Source organism: Panthera onca, chromosome F1, assembly GCF_046562875.1.
Source record: "Panthera onca isolate mPanOnc1 chromosome F1, mPanOnc1 haplotype 2, whole genome shotgun sequence".
Classification (NCBI taxonomy): domain Eukaryota; kingdom Metazoa; phylum Chordata; class Mammalia; order Carnivora; family Felidae; genus Panthera; species Panthera onca.
Genome location: NC_138355.1, coordinates 40761916 through 40781008, shown reverse-complemented (window position 1 = coordinate 40781008; position 19093 = coordinate 40761916). Strand labels below are relative to the sequence as shown.

General features: G+C 35.4%; 1 long non-coding RNA gene across 5 annotated transcripts in view; it reads left to right on the top strand.

Annotated features, from left to right (window-relative positions):
- Nucleotides 1-19093, top strand: part of LOC132686320 (uncharacterized) — a 390554-nt gene that overhangs the window by 262351 nt on the left and 109110 nt on the right. For all 5 annotated transcript variants that reach the window (XR_014136398.1, XR_014136397.1, XR_013553086.2 and 2 more), the window contains one exon: nucleotides 2252-2317. This is a non-coding gene — a long non-coding RNA (uncharacterized LOC132686320). The remainder of the gene's footprint in view (nucleotides 1-2251; nucleotides 2318-19093) is intronic.

The following is a 19093-nucleotide window of genomic DNA, read 5'->3' as shown; positions in this document are numbered from 1 at the left end:
ATCAAGCATGTTCCTGAATATTTACCAGCAATGATTACCTTCACATCTTACTCTGAAGGTGTACATCCAAGTAATGTCAGAATCACAAAGATTTCCTAGAATACCTGAGCTCACACTTGTCTTTTTCTGATTCCTTTATGCAAATCATGAAACAAATCACATAATTGGGTACATTATTATACACCGTCTTGCACTTTAGCTGCAATTGTCCTGTTTGTCCAAATAAAGTTTAAAGTCTTTAAATCAAGCTTTATCATTTTCCCTGGGAACAAGTGAAACACAATTTCAAAAAATATGAATTCTCTTGTTGCTTAGTCTCTAATTCTGGTTTACATAGGATGAAATGGAAACTTTATACACCAAAACCTAAACTGAATTTGGAAGCTGAAGAAAGTAGAATATATTAGCTCTGAAATGTTATACCTTGAAACAATCTGAAGAGACCAAGATATATGCTGTTTCATTTAACACCGAGAGAAGAAAATGGACTGCGGGGGAGAAATATTTGATCCATTTAAACTACAATGAATTTAGTATATTTTTTCATATATATATTTACATGTTTACTTATCGAAAATTCTAATTTGTCCAGACTGAGCAGAATAAATATTCTTCCACAAGTGATCTGCTTAATTACCTAAATAGAGTGGGAATTAAGGGAAAAGACTGCTCCAGTTTAACCCCTGGTTTTGTCAACTTCAAAGCCTGCATCCTCTAAGAACAGCGTTTGTAAGATATAAATAGAGTCAGGTCATTCCAGTGTTCACATTCTTTCAAAGGTTCCCCCTCACCTGCATCTACAGTCCTTGGCGGGGAATAAATGTAGGGACCTTCAAGTATATCTCTGTTTCCCTCTAAGCCATTGCTTTTTAATCCTTAGTGAGTATGACATCAATAAAATCGGCCACAATATCACTTTAAAAAAATGTGGGTTAGAAGAGAAGAGAAATTTCAGTGTGCATCACTCACTGTAAAGCTGATGACACTTGAGCACATACTGGTTTTTAGAGGAAGTATGCATTCTGGTTTGCCTAGGATAAGCCTCATTTATGTCTGTGCCCCCAGCCTCATTTCTCTAGTGGTCTCATTCACATTCAACAATGTCCCAGGTTAGATGAGAAATTATATGTTTGTCCTCATAATGGATGGCAAAATAAAATGCATTCTTTAGTGTGGGTCACAGTGAAAGATCTTAAAATTGATTAGCCCAAAACTCTCTTGGACCTTTATTCCTGAACATTTTATTAAAAATGAAATTCACTGAACACACATTTTTCTTTCTTTTCTTTCTTTGTTTAAGCAGATTCTTACACATCAATATATTCTTAAATATTTCTTTCTTGTGTGTGTATGTGTGTGCGCGCGCGCGCATAAGCAGATTCTTCTGTCTAGAATGGCTTTGACTTCTCTCCTCCTTCTTTGCCTTTGTAAGTAAATTCTTACTTATTTGTAAAGACATTTGCTTATTCTGGAAATAATACAATGCACTATCTAATAAATATTAAAGCTTTGTATACAGTTAAGTGGTGAGAAACAGATACGACTGGATAAAATGAAGACATTGAAATAGAAATATTTAGAAGCAAAACAAATTTAGATTTGAGGGAGGAAAGTAAAGAAAAAAGTTCGAATTTAATTAACTCTTTGTATCAGGGTAAAATGGCCAATGGAATTGCACAGGTAAATGGGACCTGAATATAGATGATCTTCAATACCAGGATAACAAATGTAATTTTTTCATGACATGTGTGTAGACACACATAAACACAGGAAAACATATATTTGTATTGTTAGTGTTTGGTGAGCAGGAGACATAAAGGAAATGGTCTCTGTGATATAAGACAAAAATAGAAGTATAGAGAACAGCTTGGTTCAGAGTCTCTAAAACAAGAAAAAAAAATGCTATTTTTTTTTTTTTTAGCTAAATGACTTAGCCTGGGTCTACCAAACAAGTAGAACATGAACCAAGAGCTTGCATGAAGGTAATTTATTTGGGGAGGTGATAAGAGGAATAAGACTGAAGTGCTAAGAATGGGGGAAGGGTAAGAATCAGTATAAGGTGGTATTGTTCAAAGTTGTTGTCTGAGTTGTTCTCTACCATGGACAACTGGAGTCCAGTCACACTGGAGACCTTTCCAGGAGCCAAGCAGAAGATGCCCATGAGTTGCCACTCCAAAAGGATAGGAGTGTCACCAGGTCCTGTGTCTGGCACATTGCTGACCTTGGGATATTTGCTCTCTCTCTTTTCCAGGTCTACTCAATGGTCAGAACAGCTGAGGTGCTGAGCATCTGTCGGAAAAAGCTGTGCCAAGAGACTGTGAGTGTGGACAATATCTGATATACCAAGTTTACCGATAGGCTAAATTGAGAACAAATATTTTAAAGCATTTTCTATTGAACATGATTGTTTTGTACTCGTAAAAACTTGGTTTATATGTCTTTTGCCAAGCCTTAGTTGTTCGTTTGCCTGGTAACTAATTTCTGAACACAAATTCCATTGGGTAAAGGAAGAGGTTAAATGCAGGGTAATATATTTATATGTAAACCACAAGAGAAGTCACATTTAAAGAAGGTATGACTTGTCTGCTTGGGGAAGGTAAAAAGAACGACTGTCTTTTTAAGACTATAGACACAGTCTTCTTTTTTAAGCAAAGACCACATTTTCTTTATTCTAGTGTTCTCTTAGTATAGTACCACAAAGTGTGTGTATGTATGTGTATACATACATTTAGGTATAAATAATATACATTTATTGGCATATATTGATATGTATCAATATATACCATAAAATAATTAATTAGAAATAAGGAATGAAACGAATAATAAAGTACAAAAACAGAAGGATTAATGCCTCAATAGTTTTTACCTATATAAATGTAGGTTTTCTACAAAAGAAAAATACCTTATATCAACCTATTGGTCTTTCACAGAAATTAATAATAATATTATAATCTCTGTTTTCTTAATTCACTGTTTAGTTTTATTGCAAATAATTATCAACTAAAGGGAGAAATGTTCTATTTTAAATGTTTTTCAAATTCAAAAATGTCTCATTTAGGAACTAACATATTAACTTAAAAGCAAAAATATAATACAATTCGAAATCTGTTTCACTGTTATAAATTTTTATCACAAAAGTTCAAAATTTCATAAGAAAAGACAGAATTGAATTAGCTCAGGTTATTTCTTGATCTTACAGTCACTTTGCTATCATTTTTTTTCAAGGCTGTTTAGACACAGGCATATGTACTATCAAAGGGAACAGGGGCATGATCTGAGCCCCAATGCAAGTTTGAGCAATTCCAAAAGAGAACAAAATTACTCCAGACATGAACAGTGCAGCTGATTTGGGGCAGTTGAGAGCACACTGGATAACTGGGAATTGCTGTTGAGAGCACACCGGATAACGGGGAATTGCATGAATTAACTTGCATGTAGAATATAAGGTTTGCTAAAAGATACATAATTAATAGCTAATATGAAGTTTATATATGCATTATTAAAATTCAAAGTAATCATAGTGATTATTTATTTTTTATATTTTTTAATGCTTTTATTTATTTTTGAGAGAGAGAGAGAGACAGACAGACAGAGCATGAGCAGGGGAGGGGCAGAGACAGAGGGAGACAGAATCTGAAGCAGGCTCCAGGCTCTGAGCTGTCATCACAGAGCCCAACGTGGGGCTCAAACCCATAAACTATGAGATCATGACCTGAGCTGAAGTAGGATGCTTAACTGACTGAGCCACCCAGGCACCCTCATAGTGGTTATTTAGAACTTAAACCATAAAAAAGGATCCCCTCCCCATCCAAGAGGAATATTTTATCACAGATATTTATTTGAATTGTGAATACATAGTGATAATTAAAAGCAGACTAAATTTATCCATTTTTTTTTTATTTTAAAATTTCTACAAATAATACAACTTCTAACTTCAGGGGCATCCACTGCTATCAGTCTAACTTTGATACACCACAGAGGGTTAGTGCTGCTTTTTTTTCTTAATCTAAGAAATCTTTGTCTACCACCAGATCAAAGATTGTCTTTCGTTTTCTTTCATAAGCCTTATAGCTTTCACTTTTAAAAGTAGTAAATGACCCATTTCAAATTAATTTTTCATATGTTGTAAGGTAGTAGTCAAAATTTATATTTTTTCCAGATGAATATTCAGGTTTTCCAACATTATTTACTGAAAAAGACAAGATATTTAGCACTGAAATTCTGGCACTTCTGTCAAAAATCAATTGACTTTCTATATGTGGGTCCATTAATGGACTGTACTGATCAACATTACTTCTCTCATTGATCTATAAAATTTACCCCCTTTATTCTGATAACTTGGTGAATTTTACTAACTTTCAAATGAACCAACCTAGTATTCCTGGATAAATTCTACCTGTTTATTATGTATTATCCTTTTTTATGTTACTGGACTCCTGCTAATATCTGGCTGAAGATCTTGGCAAAATCCATGTTCTTGATGGATATTAGTTTGCAGTTTTCTTTTGTTATAGTACCTTTCTCATGTTTTATCATCAGGATTGTGCTCTTTACTAAATTAGTTTCCTCCTTCTCTAGCTTCTGAAAGAATTTATATGTCTTTTATTATTGCCTTTCTAATGTTGATAGAATTCACCAATTAAATCACCTGGAACTGGAGTTATTTTTGTGGGAAGGTTTGGTAATGAGTTTTATTTCTCTATAGACAGATAGCTATTCAGATTTTTGTCTTTCTTTTTGAATTAATGTTAGTAAGTCATGGTTTTCAAGAAACTTCCACACAGACTTGTTAAGTCTTTCCTCTGGATAGCTCCCTCATTTCCTACACTTTGTTCCACAGATTGCATCCACATCAGCAGCTCCATTCTCTGGTTTCGGCCTCTGCTCTCTTAGCTGTATTCCTTTATTCTCCTTGGATTCCCCTTGCTATGCCATAGTTGATGAAATATTTTCAGGCAGAGAGCCATGGCACTCCTGGAGCACAAGTTTCTATTCTTACAGGAACCACCATCTTGTTCGGTCTGTTGTCTGATGCCTGAATTAGTTGATTCCCATGTTTCTTCCCCAAGTTTTGTAGTTGCTGATGGTGGGAGGCTTAGTTTCATACAGGTTACTCCACATAGCCAAAAGAAGAAGTGTCCTGTGTTTTTATTCTCATTGTCACCATCTCAGTTTAAACACTTCTTGCCAATATGACAAGTATTTCAATATTTTTCTCACTGATATTCTAGATATCAGTTATCCCATGCCTCACCTTTTCCAAAATGTTGCCTTCACCATTTCAATCCTATCTAAAAATGTGTTTTTATTACAGATAAATTACAAATATTCTATTGTATTAAAGCATCTCTGAAGTCTGCTCTTAATATACCTTTATATCCATACTGCTCTTTAATGTCTTGCACACACTATACGCTCTAGCCAGCCTTGTCTGTTTATGGTGGTCTGAACCACATATCCCTTCTTGTTAGTTGCCTTCCTCAGTATCATATCCTCAAATACTCTTCCTTACCTTCTTTCTTACTATAAAATAACTACCACTTTTTCAAAAAGCAGTTAATATTTCATCTTCCAAAGAACTTGTTAATCATACAGTGTTATTTATCCACAGAACTTATACTAGGCTCATTCTTATACATTAACACCCTTAGTTGTTAGTTAACTTGTCAGATGGTCGTGCTTATCTTCCCAGAATATATGAAAAGCTCAGTGAGGTTAGAAGTTACGTATTTGGCTTTACTAACCCAAGAACATTTACTTTATTATTTAAGGGTATGGGAACTGATATAAAAGATATACCCCAAATCTCAGAAACTTCACATAATATAAGCTTATATTTCATTTTCAAATCTCTGAAAAAGGGATTTGAATACTTAGGCAACACTCTTCCTGGTGACAGTATAGCATCCCAGTAACCTTCCATCTTCAGTAGCCTCCTAAAATCAATGTGTCAGATAAAGTCAAGCTGGGAGGATCTTTATTACAAATGACAGCTCACATTCTGTTGACTAGACCAAGTCACATGGGCACATCTTACTTCAAAGGAGGCTGGGAAATGGAATCTTGCTGTGCATCCTGTAGAAGGCAAATCATAACAGCTTGCCATTTCTGTCATGTCTGCCATGATGTGATTGCTCCTTTGTCTTAAGTGTCACATCTTTCTATAACTTACCTTGATGATTCGATTTTTTAAGCTGAGGAAAGAGCTCAGACCTCTTTGAGTGCCTAAGAATTATTGCAATCTCTGAATTCAGTCTAGATCAATAGTAGAATAGAGGAATGCAACTGATAGGTAAAGGGATCTCACCTTCTAATCACATAATTACAGCAAAAAGTTGGAAAGAGTAATGTCCTACTCTACTTGTGTTTGGTTCCGTCCATAAGAAACATGAACTAAGAGAAGTTAGTTTTTAAGGAGAATAACAAGAAAAAGGCAAGGACTCTGATCCTTCCCCCGCTTGCTGGTAGGACAGCTCTGCAAACTACAGTCATGGTTCTGACTTTGGAAGCAATCCTAACAATAGGGGCCCAATTCTCACAGCAGATAAGATTTAAAGTTTAACATTGTCTTGTGTATGGCTTCCCTACATATTTGCCCAATAACTCATTTCTTTTCCAATTTCGCAAACATTTATTGAAACCTAGAACGAGGCACTGGGGATGCGAATATGAGACCAGCAATGTTTATGGAATTCAAAGTTCAGTAAACTAACACACACACACACACACACACACACACACACACGCACGCACACACCCAGTCTAAACCTCTCCCCATTTTATCCAGTATTTGTGTCCAAGAGTCTCTCCTAGCTCTCATTTAGACATGATCCTTGCAGAGACATCAGCAATTTCTGTGAATCCAGCCTGCTCTTTGGTATCCCAATCCTGCCAGGACATATGCAGGTAGATGGACTTATTCTTGTTGTTCAGCCTAGATAAAGGGACCTAACCCATGCATAGTGTCTAACCGTGTCTACTCTTGAGAATGAACTTAATAAGCATTAACTACTTTTCCTCCTATACTCCCTACTGAAACTACTCTCTGCATTAGAAGTCTAATTTGAGGGTCTAGCATGGCTATAAGTGACATAATTCAGAATTAAAAAATTACCAGAAAATAATGCAATAGAAATAAAAGCAGAGGTCTATGTACAAGAACTGAGACTCAAGGGGCAAGGAATCAGTCTCAAAAACTCAAAACTCAGGAGTGAAGCAGTTCGGAGAGATAGAGGCTCACACTCCAGGGTCTAAGTCCCTCCTTCCGTGTGGCAGGCTTGATTTGTGAACATGTATAAGTGTGACCTCACTGATGAAGAGAAAAATAGGGTAAGCTCTGGGGGATGAGAGATAGTGAGATTGGTAAGAGAGACACTGCATAATGCCACTAGAATTTCTGATCACGTCTCTTAAGACTTCTCAAAGGGCATACAACGTGCAGCCAAACTGTGATGTCATTGTTCCACATAATGGCCATGATTTTCCATGCTGTGTCCTGTAATTCTGCACTCTCTCTCTTACATGTTCTTTTTAATTTTTTTCCCTATTATACCTATATGTCTTGGTTTTCTGATTGTTTCCAAATTCTTTGACATTTCTGCCACAAGATGTGGAATCTAATTCTCTTTTCTATAACTATGGGCCCAACACAGTGACTCACTTCTAATAAGTAGAACGCAGCGGAAGTCATGCTTTGTGACTCCTTAGTCTAGTTTGGGAAAAGTGACACAGCTTTTGCCTGCCTCTCTTTCAAAACGTGCTGTGGGAGTCTGCAGCTGACACATAAGCAGAGAGGCTTCCCTGAAGCCACCATGCTGAAGTGCTCACAAGGAGAGGGTGAATGGAGATAAAGAGGGGTGCCTGAGCAGCCCAACTTTGCTAGCTTTCAGCTGTTTGAGTCTTCCCAGCATCTCTTGACAGATATGTGAGTGAGCCTTCAGATGATGTCACGTCTAGTCTTTGAGCAGCCCTAGCTAAAGCTGAGTGAAGCAGAGGAGCCTTTTTCTATGTGTCCTTCTGAAATCCTGACCCAGAGAAATCTGGACCATAATATAGGGTTGCTTTAGATCCTATATTCTCCCTTATGCTAAGCTTTGTGTCAATTTGTTATGCAGTAATAATGTCTAGATTTTTATATTAGGAGTGAGGTCCTAAGATAGCACAGCCGAAAACATGTAGCTTCATGACCAGGAGGCGGGTGCAAAAAAAGCTGGAGGGACCTTGAAGAAAGTGTGAGAAAAAATGTAAAAGGGTCATGAAGAGACTGTTAGTAAAAGTCTGATGGCTCTCAAGGAAGCTGCTAGTGAGGACTGAAAAAAAAAAAAAGTGAAGAAAATACTATTGGGAGCTGAAGGAAAGAGAATCTTTTGTTGCATAGTAGCAAAAATTCAGCAATACTATGCCCTGTGGCTATAAGGAAAGTGAAAATAAACCTAATAGATGGGATGGTCTAGCGAAGATTTTCAGGCAGAGTATTGAAGTTGCCCCCTGGCTTCTTCTTGCTGCTTATAGTAAAATATGGAAGAATAAAGGTAGGCCAAAGGAAGAAATTTAAATATAAAAGATCCAGGGCTTGCTGGGTTATAAACAAAACAGTCTCATTATTAGTCTCTCAGAGATTTTCAAATTGAGAAAAGGCTTCAGAGCAAAGACGAAATCCACGGTGGGGCTAGAAGATCTTTTGCTGAGACCTCAGAAATATTTAAGGCTGTATCTCTGTATAACATTGACTTGCAAGACATATACAATATGTATCTTTGTTTTAAAAGTCTCTGCAGTGCCCAATGCAGTGTCTCTGACATGATAGATGCTAAAAAAGTTGTTTCTTTTCAAACCGCATTATTCAGTGTACCATTTGTCAATCAAAGCATGTTGATCATTAGTATCCACATTTAAAGTACTAAGGATAAGGGGCAGGAATAGGAAATAAATCAACTAACCATCAGTAAACCATGCTCCTTTTTTCATTTTCACTTATCAAGTGCACACTAATACGAAGCCACTGGGCAAGTAGCCAGATGTCCACTTAATAGCCTCTTTCACTGGTTTCTGAGAATCAATTCAATATTTAAGAAAACAACCCTAAGATGATGTAGTGATGAAATATGTAAATAACTTAATAAATAATTATAATAATCATGATTTTATTTGGAAAATACAGATATTAACGTCAGATGGTTTAATAGAAAAACATCCAATGGACATCTTGTTTTTCTGTCATGTTTATATTGATTAAAGTGGCCCAATAAACATGAATAGTTAATAAAGACAAATGACATTTAGCTTTACTAGTACTTAAGTAAGTCACAGATTATTTGGGATGAGAAGTTAAAAGTAATTTAGTTAGAATAAATTATTAAATTATAAAGAATTCAGAAAAAGTTTAGTTTCTTACATAAGTCAGGCATGATGTTAACATTTAGGCTAAAAAGAAAAATAATATGTAAACCTTGCTATCAGTGACACATGGAAAAGCAGGAGCAGAGATGCATTTGGGGAACAAGTTCATGTTTACTGAGTACCTTATTTTTTGCTTGATTTTATTGCCTATGAGACTGGATACTTGTTTTCAGGGTGTAGAATAAATATTATAACTTTTTATATTTCAGGTGTCTTAAAAAGTAGATTATGTGTAATCTGTAACTGTGGATAATGAGTGAATGAATGAATGAATACAGAAGTGAATGACTTAGACTGAAAAATAATCCATGGAAAATATCAGTACTTAAAGGATAAACAGAGTACTATAATTAATTAAAAGAAATGTATAAGGGATAGTTCAAAATATTATAGAGAATCTAGGAACGAATAATCAGGGGAAAGAAATTTGAGATGGAGAAAGAGGGTAATAAGTCAATGCATCACCTATGTAATTCTTATTTTTTAAAAATTTTTATTAGTGTTTATTTATTTTTGAGAGACAGAGCATGAATGGGAGAGGGGCAGAGAGAGACAGGGAGACACAGAATCTGAAGCAGCCTCCAATCTCTGCGTTGTCAGCAGAGAGCCCTACACGGGGCTTGAACCCACAAACCATGAGATCATGACCTGGGCTGAAGTCGGACATGTAACTGACTGAGCCACCTAGGTGCCCATCACCTATGTAATTCTCAAGTTAATTTTCTCCTACTTATTGCTACTGCTCACCACACTATTTGCTTAAACCATTGTGACAACCCCCAACTCACTTTCATACCATTATTTTTTGGCCCCACAAAGTCAATCCTTCCTGATTTGAAGAAATTCTTTCCCTTTTGTGTCTCTCCTCTGTTGCTCTGCGTCTCTCGTGTCTCTCTCACATGCTGCCAGGAATGCAGAACACTGAATCTGATACCCCAACTACTCACCTGGGCAGCTGGGGTGTGTGCATATGAGTGTGCATGTGTGTCTGTGCATGTGTGTGCAAGGGCAGGGTCTTCTTCAAAAAGCACAATACAAAGGCAACCATAAAGTTGGTGTGAATTAGGAAACAGAAACCCTTGTAGCACTTGAAATCTAGAGACTTCACATCACTGACCCAAGTTCCTATAATCCATGAGACCCAACACAAAAGTAGAGTTCCAGTTGGAAGCCAATATAGTCAGGCAGCAGGGATATTTAAAATTGTGTGAACCAACTAACAAACATTCTTGGTTCACAAGCTAATAAAATAAATGTCCAATGACATAAAGCTTGTTGAAAGAAATACTGAATTACATACTACCAACTATTTTTATGTATAGTAATAATATGTTTTTAATGTTGAACATGAAGCATGTCTAAAGATGAAGTATTCATTTCCTTAATTTCTCTAATTCTTGAATAGAAGGGAAAATGCTTTTACTCATGTTTCCCCAAACTGTTCTAATGTGTGTGACAAACTCTACATGGTAAAATACTTGGAAAATCTTTTTTTTTTAAAGTCAGAGAATATCAAATTATTACTGGATAATTTACCTGTTTTCAATATGTATTGCATTCAGGAATGTCTTATGGTTTAAGGTATATTGATGTTTACAGAAGATTTATAATTTGCTATGTAGTTACCATTATTACTTTCCAACCACAACCATATTACAGAAGATAAATCATTGGAATACAACACTCACAAAGATCTTGTGTATATTTATACTACCATATGCCTAAGGAAAGTTAAACAGAGCTTATAAATAGCAGAAACTGAAAACTTGTGATGCATAACAGCTAAAAGGATTTAATATGAGAAGAATACCAATCAGAGCCATTCCTTCCAAGGTGAGGGAGGGGCAGAGAGGAAGTACCACCTCCAGTGAGTGCTTAATAAGTACTATAGCTTGAATCTAAATCCTAAAACCTTATATCAGTGTTGTAGAGAATTGAATAAAAACATAGCATCTACTGAAAAGAAACAAATCTAAATTAATATGGAGCTTAATCAGTATTATGTGCTTCCAAATCAGTTACCTATTAGGTAAGTCTAATGCACATTTACCATGAGGTATCGCAATATTTTTGGAACTTAGTGTTGACTGAAATAACCTATTGCTCGGTATTGACTGAGGCAGTGTATTTTATATAAAAAGGTAAATATTTGAAGGCCTGGGTGGCTCAGTCTATGAAGCATCCGACTCTTGATTTCGGCTCAGGTCATGATCTCACTGTTTGTGAATTTGAGCCCTGCAAAGGCTCCACTGACAGCATGCAGCCTGCTTGGTATCTTCTCTCTCTTCCTTCTCTCTACCCCTCCCCGACTAGTGCACACTTTCTCTCTGTCTCTCTCTCTCTCTCTCTCAATCTCCAACATAAATATATAAACTTAAAAAAAGGTAAATATTTTATATAGGTTTTAGCACGAATCTTTTCTCCTGCACAAAATATTAACACAGATTAAAAATATAATAAGTAAATTAAACTCTAATGGTGCAGCTTTCTACCTCATTTGACTGAGGAGGTTTCATTGTTTTTTATTCTTATGCATAGTTTTTCAATGGTCTTGAATATCCTTTTTAATTTATTCACATATGCCTTTGCAAGCCACATATTTCAAACTTCTCATCACAGCTAGGAAAGACTTATTTATAAGCATATCATTTTTTTTCCTTTTTGAAATCTGCCTTTTTTTTTTTTTTTTTTTTTTTTTACTTTTTCTTACCAGTAGCTTTTTGAAGTTTAGTCAAGTAACCAGCCCATTCAGACCACTCAGTGGTTTGTTTGCTGAAATCATAAAAACTCGAGATTTCTACCTAGCATAGTTTTACTGGTAAAAATGAATTTCTCACCATCTATCACTGTTAATCAGACTGAGGCAGGTTTTCTGTAGGTTGGCCAGAAGTGGATGGAAGTTAAGCATCAGACAGTGTGATGGAATTGGCTGAAACATGAATTTAATTCTTCCTTTACAGTATGAGTAGATGTGGAATAGGCATTTGACAATTCAGAATCATAGAATTTTTGTGCCCTGATTCACTGAAAAATATTCTAAAAAAATTTTTTAATGTTTATTTCCGAAGGAGAGAGAGAGTGTGAGTGGAGGAGGGGCGGGGGGGGGGGGGACGGGCAGAGAGAGAGACACATACACAGAATCTGAAGCAGGCTCCAGGCTCTGAGCTGTCAGCACAGAGCCCGACGCGGGGCTCGAACTCACAAACCGCGAGATCATGACCGGAGCCGAAGTTGGATGCTCAACTGACTGAGCCACCCAGGCGCCCCGAAAACTATTTTTTTAAGTGATGACTTTATGCCGAGTGCTGGGGATAAAATGGCAATCAAGATAGGCAAGATTTGGGCCATGAGGGAGCAAAAGTGACCAGAGACAGTGCTTGACTCTCTCTTATTGTATCCTGAACAAGTATATATGTATTGAGATGGCTATTTCTTGTGTTTAATAGTCCTTGTAATTATTTAAAAAAATTCTTCTTTATGTTGACCTGAAATCTTTAATGTTTCCACTCCTTGTTTGCAGTTCAGACTCTATAGCCCCATAGAATAAATCTATCTCTTTTATATGGGGCAGATTTTCAAATTTAAAAAGATAGCTATCATACATCTACTAACTTCTCTTTCTCAGGTTAAACATACCCTTTGTCTTTATCCATTCCTCATGTGACATGGCATCACATTTCCTCATCTTTTGGAGTAACCTCAGGCAGTATACAGTGCAATTTGTTAATGTGATTATTCGACTGTGTGGTGTTCAGAATCTTCTGCCCATCTCCGGGAGCAGTCTGACTAGCACAAAATGAAAGGGAGGGAAAACTACACCTTCCCTTATTTTGTTAAATGTATAAATAAAGCCTAAGATTCTGTTGGATTTTATTATTTTTTTAACTTTTGAGAGTTTTTTTCTATGTTATTGAGAAGAGGAATCTTCTCTTCCATATGGCTTTAGGCTAAGCCTCATCTTCCTACCGCTCATTTGTAGTCTGTTTTTTGGCCCTCTTTGAAGTATATACAATTTATTTCTCCTACATTTAGTTCTCTTATGATTTCTAATGCTTGATTTGTTTAATTGTTCTCTCTTTTCAAGACCATTTTGATTTTGTAATCAACTGTCATCCAACACGTTGATTTTCGCTCTTAGTTTGATGCCAGCAATTGGTTTGATCAGCATGTTGTTTGTATCTTCATCCAATAAATGACCATACTGTCTCCACTAGCAAATTCTTGATCTTTATCATTAAAAATGAAAAAGTGACCAAATACTATGAAAAAAAAATCCCAGGAACATCTAATTGTCTACTGATAGGTGCATTTGCATTAGGGCTTAAAGAAGGGTATGTGCCATGACTCAAAAGAAGACTCATGTGTCAAAGATATGTAAGCATCAATTGGGTGATTATTTCAACTGGAATTTTCTGGACTACATCCAGGGACTGAATCAGTTAGTTTAGGCTGATTAATTGGAAATTGTAAATTCACATGTTTTCCTAGAATTTGTGATGCAAATACCGGGGTATCCCCCATTTTGAGAAACACTGATATATTGAAAATGTCCCCAGCTTCAAAGACGAATGAACTGGTTTCATATTCCAGTCCCACCATTTGTAAACAAGACTTAAGACAAGCTAATTAGCCTCTCTGAGCATCAGTTTCCTCATCTGAAAAATTAGGATTTCAATACCTACTTTATAGTTTCAAATTAAGATTTAATCAAGATAATGAATATAAAATACTGGGTACATTAAAGGCACTAATTAAAGTTTTGTTTTCTTCTCTTCTCTTACCACTCACAAACCCAAGATTCAGGACTGTAGTTAGATTGATAGTTCAGCCACTGGTAGAAAATAGTGGAATTGTTGGTCACAAACTATGTAGTTGTATCAAGAATTGTATAGTTGTATAAAGTGTATATAGTGTATAAAGTGTATCAAGAATTGTATAGTTGTATAAAGGTGGCTAAAAATGTGATCTCAACTCAGACTGAAATGATCTTTATTATTTTAATTATTTATCTCATGAAATTATGAGTCTTGGAGATAATAAATTTGAAAATTAGACTAGGAGGATTTGCCATTATGATGGTGTTAGAGACTTACACCTGATAAGATCAGTACTTAAGATACAGTAGTTACTAGGTTCTATTTGTTTTCTGTATATTAAATACAAGTAACAAGTTATTGAAAAAATATTGATTGCTACTCTTATTTAATAATAGAGTTGACAGTCTTCTCTTACATGTTATAAAAAATACTCATGTCTCAGTAATTCTCATCTTCTCAAAAGTAATTGGCAATATTTTAAAGTGAATTATCTGGCCTTAATACTGCAACCCTCTGAGAAAGCTATAAATAGAGGAAGGGAGTAAAAACATATCAAATTATACCCTCTGAATTATTTAACTGAGTGGATGTGGTGTGCCTAGAATTTAATGAAGTCTCACAAACCTTCTCAATTTGTTTTTTATAACTAAAATTTCTACAAATGACCAAAAAGAAAAAGGGAAAAATGTATTATAAGAGAGATAATATCACTGAAGAAACAGAACATAATAAGGTAAAGTAACAGTTATAATTCTCAACTCGATGTTTGGGAGTGAAAAACACTGAATACTTCAGTTCTACCTCAAGTTCACCTTTTTTCCATTGTACTGCTCTGCCTATGTCTTGACAAATTAAAAAAGATTGATAATATCTACCCTATCAGTACCACAGGGAAATTGCAAAGAAAAACATCAAGCAATTTTGAGAAAAGAGAATGCAAGTTATTGTTATGAAAATGTGAATTTTCTTTCAAATGTATCATTTATCCAATATTTGCTTGTACTTTAATAGTTCCCTTTTCTGATTTCATATCAATACATGTTCATTGCAAAAAAAAAAAATTCAGAGAATACAAAACAAAGAGGCAATACATAAAGACACCCATAACCTTTCCCCCTCCTAGAAGTAAACTTTTAAACTTTAGGGGCACCTGGGTGGCTCAGTCGGTTAAACCTCTGACTTCGGCTTTGGTCATTGTCTCCCGGTCGTGAGTTTGAGCCCCTCATTGGGCTCTGTGCTGACAGTTTGGAGCCTGGAGCCTGCTTCGGATTCTGTCTCCCTCTCTCTCTCTCTGCCCCTCTCCTGCTCTCACTCCGTCTCTCAAAAATAAACACTAAAAAAATAAAAAACATAAACTTTAAAAAATATTTTCATGTGTATCTATCCAGAACTTTCCTTTTTCCCATTATAGCAGAAAAAAATTTAAATACTGGCTAGAGTTTTAATTGGCCACCTTAGAAGAATGTTCTTAAAGGAAAATGTCTTCTAAAAAGAAGACATTAAGATATAAAGAAGATATTAAGAAAAACATTTAGGCATATTTAAAAAAATCCTTATTTATTTATTTTGAGAGAGAGAGAGAGCATGAGTGAGGAAGAGGGGCAGAGAGAGGGAGAAAATCGCAAGCAGACTTCATGCTCAGCGAAGAGTCCGACATGGGGCTCCGTCTCACGACAGCAGAGATCATGACCCAAACCGCTATCAAGAGTTGGACTCTTAACAGACTGAGCCACTAGATGCTCCAACTTTTAGATTTTTATTGTCCTTATTCTTTTTATAATTTCCCATTTCCCCAAAATATAATTTGATATGTAATAAAGAAAAATTTAAGTTAATTAATTAAACGGAAAAGTACATTTTCTTCTTTATTTTTTGATAAATTACAGTCAAATGCACTTAGCATTTAATTTAAAAAATGGTGAATAAATGATCTATAATTAAACATTAAACTTCTGCTGCAAACCTAGATAGAGATGGACACATGCATTTTTTTAGTTTGGAGGTAATTTTGAGTTACTATGCCAAACCAGAACAATATGAACTTGTGTCCCTGGAGTTTCCATTCAAATTCTTTTGTAAGCATTTAAAGGGAAAAAGTCTTACAATTGTACTTTCAACCTTAACAGTCAAAGTAAAGAACTAAAACTTTTATTTTATTTTTTTTATTCATGTGACCCAAATCTACATCAGTACATTATGGAATCAGAGGCATAGTTGACTAAAAGTACATTTGAATTATATTCTAAAGAACCTGAGACTAGGCTTATGTGATTTCCTGGATATGTCATTTACAGATCAATAATTAAAATAATTGACTACCTTATAAATGGTCAAATTGAATTGGCCAAATAGACATTTTAGTCATTAAGACAAATCTATCAGATGAACTATTCAACCTTATATTGATGACTAAATACTTAGTGGTGATATTGTACAAAATGACTGCTTTAGCTACAAATTGATCATATCCATGCAGCAAATCAATGAAGACCAGTCTAGTTATGGCAGCTTTCTGCTTGAAAATCAGCACAAGAAAAAATACAAATATTTGCTTAATGAATACTTTCTGAAAATAAATGAAAGAATACCTCTCAGTGTAATTAATAGGTTTTATTGTTTCTGCTTCATGTTTGCTATCAAAATTTATGATTGCGTCCACATTCCTGGAGTAATACAATTTTTGGAAAGCTAATGGTTTAATCAATAGTGATGTAACTAGCAATCAATTAGGTGATATAAATAGCCAAAAATAGTAAGTAAATAAATTTATTTATAATAAAGAATAAATGAATTCAAGCACATTACTCATAATTTAGCTGTTTACAGAGGAAAGCAAAAATCCAACAGTTTTTGCTGTAACTTTTCTCCATTTGGCATGTTAGGTCATCCACCTGTATCAATTCAAGAGGAACATAATTTTTTGCTACTTAATACAGAAAAATGTTTTATTATTTGCAAAATCAGCACACTCTAGTTACCACGGATTCCAGTCTAGAAGCCAGGTAGGTGCTTACTGGCTTATGATGAATAATGATGCAGATTACTTGGTCCCCACCTAGCATCGGGTAAGTGGTCTGGTACATAGCAATACAGGGTAGGACGATGTGGCATTAGTAAAGGTGGCCCTAGATAGAATTCAACAGAACCTGATAGGAAGAACGTATCCCTAGGGGTAGGATTGAATCCAGTGTTTTATATCAGTGCATTGTGACTCATCATGGTTTCCTAGGCATAAATTTTGCTAGCAAGATAATCCACAAGAAGGGTTTTTATTTTGTCTCATGTCCAGGTGAGATGTTAAAATTCTCCAGGATAACAAATAGAAATTAGGACCCATTATTAGCACACAAGTAAATTTTATTGTTTTTGTCATTAAATTATAAACAAGCAGTTCAAAAATGGAGTATATATTTTGCATATATGTTTTGTTTTGTTAAAACGTAAATATTGGATTCTCATGGTGTCCCAGTTGTCCAGTTGCAAATTATCAAAACTGAATGGGTAAAAATATAGTGAGAAATAATTGTGATTTTCTGTCTTCCTAAATGATGTGATTCTTGGATACAGTGCCAACTCAGTGAAAAGAGGAGAAAGAGAGAGAGAGATTGTAAAAGAGCTGCCCACCCCACCACCAAGTGGATGAGAATTCTGGTATTTTTCAGAGGTTATGAAAAGATTTATTGTGTAAGAACCTATACAAGAAAGAAAGTGGAAATAGTAATCTTTGGGTTTTATCTTCAGTCTTCTTTTACTTCTCACATACTTTGGGGGAGTGTATAATCCCTTTAGCATTAATGATTCCCAAACCTTATCTTCAACATAAATCTTTCCTGAGTCCCAGGCTCATCCATCCATCTTTGTATTGAACATCTTCACCTGCATGATTCATAGGTATTTCAAACTTATATCATAAATGTCAGCTTATAGATGATTTCCCAGACTCTTTATCTTTTTTGTGTTATCCACCCATGGTTTGGCTTATAAACACGGGAATCGTCCTAAGTTAACCAGAATTTAGTCTTTTGTTTGTTTTTTTAGTTTTGTCGGTTCTTTCTCTGAAATCTCCCTCTTTCAGTCTAATTGCCTGTCCCTCCCTCTGTCCCCTCATCCTAAAGTCCAGCTGAACCATCCTACTTTCTTATCCCTGGACTAAACATACAGGCCTATACATTTATGTGTTTGAACATATCCATCTATCATCTCTCTCTCTCTATCATCTATCATTTATCATCTATCCTTATTTTCTCTATCATCTATCACTGAACATTTACTTCATTAGATCAGGTTTTTTGTTTTGTTTTTTTTTCCCCAATAAATGAAGTTTATTGTCAAATTGTTTCCATTACAACACCCAGTGCTCATCCCAAAAGGTGCCCTCCTCAATACCCATCACCCACCCTCCCCTCCCTCCCACCCCCCATCAACCCTCAGTTTGTTCTCAGTTTTTAAGAGTCTCTTATGCTTTCGCTCTCTTCCACTCTAACCTCTTTTGTTTTTTTTCCCTTCCCCTCCCCCATGGGTTTCTGTTACATTTCTCAGGATCCACATAAGAGTGAAACCATATGGTATCTGTCTTTCTCTGTATGGCTTATTTCACTTAGCATCACACTCTCCAGTTCCATCCACGTTGCTACAAAAGGCCATATTTCATTCTTTCTCATTGCCACATAGCACTCCATTGTGTATATAAACCACAATTTCTTTATCCATTCTAGATCAGGTTTTTTGTTGAACCCATTCATACTCTCCATCAAAAAATGGCAAGAAAATAATATGCTGTATCTTAGGTGTTTACTTAATTTATTTTTTACTACTTATAATACTGTAAGCAGAAATACCCTATTTTGAATTACACAAATAATCATTTTAATTCCTCT